Below are 6,605 nucleotides of genomic sequence, written 5' to 3' on the forward strand. Positions count from 1 at the left end.
TGCCATTAAAGAAAGAGAAAAAAGAGGAGAGAGAAAGAGTGAGAGGCAATGGGAGAGACAAAATGGTAAAAGAGTTTATTTTATATCATAAATCTCTATCGTTGGATGAGATTGTAATCTAACGATGTTGAGAGAGGTAGGCAAAAAAAGAGTAGGCAGAATAACCTATCCCTTTATATATATATACTAGTGTATTATCCGTTGCACGAAGAAAAAATCGATTTGTTTGTCTCGTAAAAATTAACACAACACATAAAAGTATATTGCTGCATTTTACCTTGTCATGTGGTCATTCAAAAATTACAAAGTTTGACTCAATTTCTTTCAGTATTTTCCAGAGATGAACTTTCATTTAGAAAGATCAAATTTACAAATTAATAATACATAAATAATTTTTTGCAAAGATTTGTGTCGTTAGTATTTGGAATTTTTCAAATTCGTATTTGCAAAAATTAAAATCAGAATTAGAAATTTAATTATAAAAGAAGAAAGGCGAAAATTTAATTTAATTATAAAAAAATATTGGTGAGCTGGTTCTCCGGACCGAGTCCAGTTTGTAACCTCTAATTGTCAGCATTATATAACAGCATGTAATACGTTTTTATATTTATCCACATAAAAAAATTCTTATAGTTGCATCTAAATTTTTATATTTTATCTCAGAGATTGACATTCATTTATTACAATTAGATTTATAAAATAATAATAAATATTTATTTTTTTGCAAGGATTTGTGTCATAGTATTTTGATTTTTACAAATTTGTATTTACAAAAATTGAAATCAAATTTAGGAATTTAATTATAAAAGAAGAAGTATGAAATTTTAATTTAATTTTAAAAATAAGTAGGTGTGTCGGCCCTCCGGGCTGAGCCCAGTTTGCCATCTCTAACTATCAGCATGTAATAGGTTTTTATATTTATCCATAAAAAAATATTCTTATATTTGCATTTAGGTTTTTATATTTTATTTCAAAGATGGACTTTCATTTCTTACAACAAGTTTACACAATAATAATAAATAATTATTTTTTGTAACGGTTTGTGTCATTAGCATTTGAAATTTTAAAAATTTGTATTTACAAAAATAAAAATTAGATTTAGGAATTTAATTATAAAAGAAGAAAGAAGAAATTTTAATTTAATTATAAAAAAGTGTTGGTGGGCGCCGAGGCCCGATTTGCCACATCTAACAATCAACACGTGATAGATTTTTATATTTATCCACACAAAAATGTTCTCATAATCGCATTTAGGTTTTTATATTTTATCTCAAATATGAACTTTCATTTATTACAACTCACATTTAAAAAATATTAATAAATAATTATTTTTTGCAAGGATTTGTGTCATTAGTATTTGGAACATAAATTTGTATTAACAAAAATTAAAACCAGATTTATGAATTTAATTATAAAAGAAGAAGAATAAAATTTTAATTTAATTATAAAAATATGTTGGTGGCCGAGCCTAGTTTGCCAGCTCTAACTATCAGCATGTAATAGATTTTTATATTTATCCACAAAAAAGGCTCTTATAGTTGCGTCTAGATTTTTATATTTTATCTCAGAGATGAACTTTCATTTATTACAATTAGATTTACAAAATAATAAGAAATCATTATTTTTTTGCATGGATTTGTTTCGTTAGTATTTAAAATTTTACAAATTTGTATTTACAAAAATTGAAATCAGATTTAGGAATTTAATTATAAAAGAAGAATAGAAAAATTTTAATTTAATTATAAAAACTTGTTGCAGGCGGGGCGGGCACGCCCTTGGGTCAAGCCCAGTTTGCAACCTTTAACTATCAACATTTTATGTAAATAATAATTCTTTTGCAAGGATTTGTGCCCTTAGTATTTTGAATTTTACAAATTTATATTTACAAAGATTGAAATCAGATTTAAGAATTTAATTATAAAAGAATAATGATGAAATATTAATTTAAATATAAAAATTAAGTTGTTGGGCTGGCGCTCCGGGCCGGAACTAGTTTGTCACCTCTAACTGTCAGCATTTATATGTTTTTATTTTTATCAACACAAAATTATTCTTATAGTTGCATCTAGATCAATATATATCTATATTTTTTATGTTGCCTATAAATCAGCTCTTTGTGGTCTGTGTGTTGGTGGGTCGGCCCTCCAGGCCGAGGCCCAACTTACCACATCTAACAATCAACATGTAATATTATATTTATCCACAAAAAAATGTTCTTATCGTCATATATTTAGGTTTTTATATTTTATTTCAAATATGAACTTTCATTTATTACAATCACATTTAAAAAATAATAATAAATAATTATTTTTGCAAGGATTTGTGTCATTTGTATTTAGAATTTTACAAATTTGTATTTACAAAAATTTATGAATTTAATTATAAAAAAAGAATGAAATTTTAATTTAATTATAAAAATATGTTGGTGGCCGGCCCTCCGGGCCGAGCCTAGTTTGCCACCTCTAACTATCAGCATATAATAGATTTTTATATTTATCCACACAAAAAACTCTTATAGTTGCGTCTAGGTTTTTATATTTTATCTCAGAGATGAACTTTTATTTATTACAATTAGATTTAAAAAATAATAAGAAATCATTATTTTTTTGCAAGAATTTACTAAAATTCTACAAATTTAAAATTGAAATCAAATTTAGAAATTTAATTATAAAAGAAGAACAGTGAAATTTCAATTTAATTATAAAAACTTGTTGGCATGCGGGGCGGGCAGGCCCTCGGGCCAAGCCCATTTTGCAACCTTTAACTATCAAGATTTTATGTACATAATAATTTTTTTGCAATGATTTGTGTAACACCTCGTGTATACCCGGAATATTAACATTACATCGTATTAAGTGGTGCTTAATTAAAAATGTGGAATATTCTTTTTCTTTTAAATTATAACGTCATTATCAATTACCATCTTGATTACTTAATCAATTTCATAAAAACATCGCATGTATGTAAATTGCAATAAGACATCTACTGAAATACCTCAAAATATAAATAAAGTGAGTATCTACGTCACGGATCTACAACTCGTAGTCCGGACAATAATCCTGATACATTATTACAACTCCAAATAACTAAAGACATAAACAAGACTATGTGTCATGGACAATCCACATGCTCACCAAATCAACAACGTCTCGACAAGATAATCATAAATCATAAACGAACTAAAAGCATAAAGCAGCATGCATATCCAGCATCCAACATGTCAGCATAATATAACAGCAAATCTAACTCAGCTCCGGCCTCCTGCCGCCTGAGGTCTCAGCATTACCTAAACCTGAAATAAGCGCCCCAAACGTGGGGTGAGATCTCTAAACAAGAAATCTCAGTAACACAAGGGGTCCTCAAGGATCTTCCTCCCCAAGCTCACTTACATGTTCAATATAAGTTCTAAAAGCAGTTATTCAATATAAGTTCCAAAACTATGCAGTGCAACAGATATCTATGACATGTGTGTAATCACTATTCTACTGGCCAGAGAAATGCAGGAATACGTCTATACCTACATGTAGTACAAGGAACACCGCTTGCACCTCACCCACAGCCTCACCATCTTGTATGTACTACATACTCAGGCTTACCGTATAGGTGGAACACCACATGCATATCAACAAGGCACTAGCATATAACAGCTCAACAGCATTTCCAAAACATCAAAAGCATGTAACACAGCATGCTTATAACCATACCCCCATGGGACATGGTGGAACCACAACATGGCTAAACCGAGGACACAAAAGCTTACCTTTTAAGCTAACTATCCAATCCAAGAGTCCTCACAGCCCAAGTCCAACACACAACAGATCACAATCTGATTTAGGACCCGCAAGCAAATCAACATACATAGCTCAAAAGCATTAACGTAAAGACTACGTTTTCCTTTTACGTTTTACGTCTTAAGGCTTTCCTCAAAGCCATAAGCCCTTAATCACATGATTCTGACTTAGTTCATTAATTACAGAAGTTTAACTTCATCAATCTAGGGTCCACAAACCCCCAATAGCCTACTGTAAGGCCCCAATTTTATAATCGGATTGTTAACTTATGTATTGTACTTTAAAGCGTGGATAATTAAATCCTGAAGCGGAAGACTTAACTTTTTCCATTTACCATTTATATTTTTATATTATCTATACAGTCCCATACCTGCATAGAATTCTTTAGTTTATTTTACAATTTATAAAACTGAACATACATGACATATATTGCATAATCATATACTTTATGCAGTATCAAAACATGTCATATACAGTAGTTCAAATAACTAAGTGTCCACTCCTGTTGAGTCCTCTGTCCTCACTGCACTTGTCCTTGCCCTTTTGAGGCTCTCCTGCTACTGATGTACCTGTGATTTAAATCACAGCCCACGACGGGTGAGAAATTAATCCCAATAAGACTCTGGGTTTATGAAGTAATCTCCACCCATGAGTTCACTTACTGTATGAAAGGTTAGATACAGAGCATAGCATACATCATATAAACATATCATAACTTATAACTTATCAGAAGACTCCCAAAGCGTAATTTCTCACTTTGACCAGTCCACACTTATTCTCCGAGAACCGAAGTCCCCCCACAGAGTTGTTCATTGATCAAGAACCATACTTATCATATCTTATCATATCATATATAGTCTACATGAATGCAACTATACAAAGTATCTGACATATAAAATATACAAACATACAGATATCCTAACCATCATCCCACTGGATTATGGTGGATCAACAAGAAAGGAGAAAACTCCTTAAACCAAAAGCTTACCTGTAAGCAGCTTTCCTTATACTTAATACTTGAAACTGATCCGCTTAAATCACTTTTCTTGATTCCAAACTAAAATACATAAACATGGACATCATTAATTATCAATCCAAAACTTTCTTATACTTGTAGAAATCTACGTTTTCCAAGCATAGTTCGAAATCTTCCTTACTTACATAATCTTACTTATTTATTTATGCCAAGCAACAAGTCTCTATATTAAACATCTAGACTTCCCATATTAACATAACGTAGACTTTCTACTGAAAATTCTAACATATCCAAAACATAGATTTAGAAACAAACTTACAAATTTCCTACCTTTTAATTTAACTTAACTATAACTTATCTCTTAAAACAACTTAAAATAACCTTAATACAACTTATAAAAATCTTTAACTTACTTAATTTTACATCACATATTCAAAATATACACATGCTTTAAGATCATCATTTTTCATTTCTAAACCGTTCAACTTAGACTTTTACCGATTAAAAACTTATACAAACACTAAAACTTCATAAAAACCATCATACAAGACCATATGAATTCTTTCAAAATCATTTTGATAAAAGACCCATAAATTGATAGATAGAAGCTTAATTTAACAATTCTAATCGTAGAAATTGAGAGTTTATACCTTAGATAGGTTAACGGGACCCAGAAATCAACTTAGAACCGAACAGACTTCAAAAAAACCATCCTTTTTCAAGGTGGCATCAAGGAGCTCGTGGCTAAAGGTGGCCATATCTCACTCATATGAACTCCTATAGATGTTCTAAGACCAAGGCTATGATCACAGGATCCTATACTATAACTTTCATGAAATAGGATTTTTGAAGAAAACAACTAAAACATGATGAAAATCTCACTCTATTCTCTCTTGACATGTGCGCCTAAAACCATGAAGAAAGTGCTCTTGGATGATGGCCTATATATAGGCATAAGGCCGTGAAATCCAAGAAGAAAGGAGAAGGCTTCTCGTGGAAGATAACTTAGCGAGCAAGCTTCTATGACTTGGTGACCAAATCACCTTACTTAGCGTGCAAGTTAACTTAGTGAACAAGTCATCTTAGTGACCAAGTTAACTTAGTGAGTAAGCTATCTTAATGAGTAAGTTAACTTAACTTGGAAGAAAAGTCACACTTAACTTAGTGGCTAAGCAACTCAAGTAGTGTCATGGAGAAGCTACTTACGTAACTTAAGAACTAAGTAACTAAACTTGTAGAATAAGCTAACTTAGTGACTAAGTTTTCATGAAACTTAGTGACTAAGTCTTGAAATGTAGTGTGATGAAGAAGCTATCTAGGTAACTTGTAGGACAAGCTACTAGATGACTTGTTGAACAAGTAAGCTATGTGACTTCTTGAAGAAGTTATCTTGGTAACTTAGTGACTAAGTAAACCAATCTTAATGACTAAGCAATTGAGACGTGACTTCCTGAAGAAGCTATCGGAATAACTTAATGACTAAGTAAACTCAACTTAACGACTAAGTAATTGAAACTTAATGGCTAAGTTATTGAGGTAACTTGTTGAACAAGTAACGTACTTTGACCAACAAGTAAGGTTACTTAACTGACAAGAAAACTAAAATTACTTGATAACAAGAAAGGTAACTGAGAAACTTAGACAATACACCATTTAACCTTTATTTGAAATAACTCTACTGTTTTTCATTTTCTCTAACTTTAACTTATTTTTCATAATTATTCTACTCATAATTAACATACCTTTATACCACTTAAAATTCATGAAATTTCCTAAAGAATTTGATTTTACTATCAGAATCTAGTTTAGGCCATGTCTTTGCCAATTTACCAATTTGC

The 6,605-nt window shown here is 30.8% G+C and overlaps 1 long non-coding RNA gene across 1 annotated transcript; it reads right to left on the bottom strand.

The window, feature by feature from the left end:
* Positions 1-3,793: 3,793 nt before the first annotated feature.
* On the bottom strand, positions 3,794-5,660 carry LOC133296941 (uncharacterized). Its single transcript, XR_009749578.1, has 3 exons — positions 5,418-5,660; positions 4,780-4,848; positions 3,794-4,360 (listed from the first exon to the last, which is right to left on the bottom strand). It is a non-coding gene; the product is annotated as an uncharacterized LOC133296941 (long non-coding RNA).
* Positions 5,661-6,605: the final 945 nt, after the last annotated feature.

This window comes from Gastrolobium bilobum, unplaced genomic scaffold (genome assembly GCF_033153095.1).
Source record: "Gastrolobium bilobum isolate Gb01-03AN ecotype WA unplaced genomic scaffold, APGP_CSIRO_Gbil_v1 utg33520, whole genome shotgun sequence".
Lineage (NCBI taxonomy): Eukaryota > Viridiplantae > Streptophyta > Magnoliopsida > Fabales > Fabaceae > Gastrolobium > Gastrolobium bilobum.